Source organism: Muscardinus avellanarius, assembly GCF_963383645.1.
Source record: "Muscardinus avellanarius genome assembly, chromosome: 5".
NCBI lineage: Eukaryota > Metazoa > Chordata > Mammalia > Rodentia > Gliridae > Muscardinus > Muscardinus avellanarius.
In genome coordinates this window covers 133,525,783-133,529,032 of record NC_137790.1, presented here as the reverse complement: position 1 = coordinate 133,529,032, position 3,250 = coordinate 133,525,783, and the positions used below count along the sequence as shown (strand labels likewise).

The 3,250-nt window shown below is 43.0% G+C and overlaps 1 pseudogene across 1 annotated transcript; it reads right to left on the bottom strand.

Annotated features, from left to right (window-relative positions):
- Positions 1 to 956: 956 nt before the first annotated feature.
- Positions 957 to 1,873, bottom strand: LOC308263712 (putative rRNA-processing protein EBP2; annotated as a pseudogene). Its single transcript has one exon. The product of its transcript is annotated as a putative rRNA-processing protein EBP2 (transcript).
- Positions 1,874 to 3,250: the final 1,377 nt, after the last annotated feature.

The following is a 3,250-nucleotide window of genomic DNA, read 5'->3' as shown; positions in this document are numbered from 1 at the left end:
CATTGGGTTATGCAATTTGGTATTTGGTTCTGGTGTCTGAGGGCTGGAAACCTTTAGGCTCCTTTAGTGTGTAAGCGTGTGGGCTACTGGGGATGGAACATAATGGTTTTCTACCTCTGAGCTGTATCCTCAGACCGTTTTCATTTTTTTTATTGGATTCTATTATCATTTAATTTGTGGAACACAATGTTCTATGTGATTTACATATACTAAAATTCAATGCTGACAAAATCTCAAGGAGATAGATGCCACAGGAGGCCAGAGGACAAAAACGAGGGCCTTCTACATTTTAAGGGAAAGGTCTTACAGCCAAATTAGAGGCAATTTCAGAATAGTGGGGAGATAAGAATTCACATCTCATATTCTCTTTCTTAGGAAGATACTAGAAAATGATATACAAAAAGAGGAAAAAGTTAAGAAAGAAAAATATGGGATCCAGGAAAAATTAAGCCAGCCCAGGTCTCAAAAAGAGTTCAATGGCAGACCTAAGCTTTAGCACAAAAATCCTAAGATGGATAAAAAGATGAAGCATCAGGATAAAACTAAAGACACAGAAGGAAAATTGGGCCAGCATAAGGTTATGAGCAACTCAAAGAAAAAAGCAACAGAGGAAATCTGATCACAATACATCTTACTTGACAGAACTATCTGGAAGGATGGGGAGGAGGAAGAGAGGGAGGTGGAGGTTAAATCTTCATCATAAAAAGAAAGGCAACTTGGATTCAAAGTTTAAGTTACTATCAATAAATAGAAACATTATTTAATAGACAAACCTCTGTATCTTTTAGTCCTGAGTTTTTAATCAAGGGTATATTTCTTTGATAATTTTTTTCTTCAGCTTATTCAAACAATTTTTCACCAAAAAATTAAAAAGAAAAAACCAAGAGAAAGGATCCAACTGTATTGTGAAAAGTTTCATCCATTTTTCGTGGTTATTTTTAATACAAAGACAGTATTTAATGGGTTCTGCTCTTCATCTTGTCTCTTGTTCGTTTCCCAGGTCTCTTATTTGATCCTTTCTTTCCAGGCCTCTTGAGGCCCGTGCCATGAGCTGTCTTGGCCCGGAAGCTGGAAACATCATCGTAGCTCTCACGAGTGTTCCACTTGGAGCCTTTCTTCTTGCCACCAAAACCAAACTTCTGGTTTTTATAGCATCGTTTAGCACTAGGCCCCTTCTTCATCTGCTGGGCTTTAGCTCCCGACTTTGCACCCCGGGCGACTGGTTTCTGATCTCCCTCAAGGAAGTCCAGTTTATCGGAGAAGCCTTTCTGATACTTCTTAATGGCACTCATCATATGTGCTTTCTCTCGCTGCCTCTTCTGCAGAACCTCTGTTTGCACCTTCTTCCCATACTTCCTAAGTGCTCGTAGCTGCTTACTTTTTCAGACTTCTCCATAGCGGCCTGTTTAGTCTGCAGCTTCCGTCGAATCTTTTGCATCTGCTGATCAGACTTAGCCATTTCTGCAAAATAATCAGTGGGCCGCTTGGTAGGGACTTTGAGCTGATGGAGCCAGGGTAATACCGCAAGCACGGCAGCCTGCGCCTGGCGGTAGAAACTCATTTCCCGCTGGAAATCATCCTCTGGATTAACAGCTTTCTGGTTCTTCTCTTGAAATGCTGGCTGAGGTTCCCTGATTTCGGGCACGGGACCCAGGGTCACATCGAGCCTTTCAACCCATTCCAGATCCCTCTTGAATTCTGCCAAACATTGCTTCAAGCCATTCACGTCGTTCACCGCCTTCTTCGGCCCCTCTAGCACGACATTAAGGCCTGGCTTCAGGGGTCCGCGGGAAAACGCATCCTGCAACTCTCTGTCGGTGACCAGAGACTCATCAGAATCCGACTCCGAGCCTGAGAGCGGGGGAGTGTCCATCTCGTGGCAGCCCGCCCCAAGGCTACGAGGAGAAGCGGGGTGGCCGACGGTGGCTCGGCAAACAGAGGGGACCCTCCGGGCGGCCGCTGCCCCCAGACTCCCACCAGCGCGCCGCTGCCCCACGTGCGCCGGAGGCAGCACCAACCCCGTTTTCATTTTTATTTTGAAACAGGGTTTGGCAAAGTTGCTCAGGCTGGCCTCAAACCTGAGATTTTCCTGTTTCAGATTCCCAAGTACTGGGATTATAGGTATGCGCCACAGCCCCTGGCTCAGACTCTATTATTAATGGGAATATCAACTTGGGGCCCTCAAAAACACCAATGGACCAGCAAGTGGCAGAGACTTGGTCCTTGTGCTGGCCTGCAAAGGGAATTCGCTGTGGAATCTGCTGTCAGAATAACTGACCATTAATGCAGACTGTGACCTGATGGTGTGGGTCCTGTAGAAACCAAAAGTCCTGGCACAGTTGTCAGGGAAATACAGTGTGAGTCTTTGATGCATTTATACAGATCAGTTATATCAATCAGGATGCATGAAGACCTATCTAGGCTTTTCCCAAAATCTGAGGATGCTACTGGGTTCTGTTCCATGTGTAGCTCTAACTTGCAATCCATAAAATGCGTCATTGATTGAGAGCTTCAGTTTCCTCTTTGTTAGAAATGTGGACAATCAGGATATTAGTACTGTTTCAAAGAGTGGTTGAGATAACCAAATGAGATAATGTCTTATAAGCATAGGACTAGACACGTAATAAGTATTTAATAAATAATTGGACATTTTTAAATAAAAATAGCAATGATCATAACAAAGTATGTACAGTTTATTATTTAGGCCATGTAGCCTTTTGTCCTTTATAGTTCCTGGCATGTATTAAGCATTTAATAATATTTATTTATTTATTTATTTATTTATTTATTTATTTATTTATTTTGGTGGTATTGGGGTTCCTGGAAGCCCTTCTACCTCCAGGCTATGCTCCCTGACCCATTTTTACATTTTTATTTGGAAACAGGGTCTCCTAAACCAGCGCGCGCAGCTGGCTTCTAACCTGCGCAATCCTCCTGTCTCTGCCTCCCAAGCGTGGGGATTACAAGCGTGCGCCACCACGTCCGGCTAATAATGTATTTTTAAATGAATGAATATTAGCTTATATGCTGTCTGGCTTCATTAACCAGTTTTTAAAAAATTTTTATTGGTGTATTATATTCATACATCATATTGGGGTGAAAAATTTGTGTGTACATACATGTACACATCACTGATTTAACCCCTACCCAATTCCCACCCCATTCCCTCCCCATCCATCCTTCCCTTGCTTGGCTTAGTGGTTGACTTCGATATGTTTAAGTACATTGTGTGCTTTAGAGATTTTTCTTC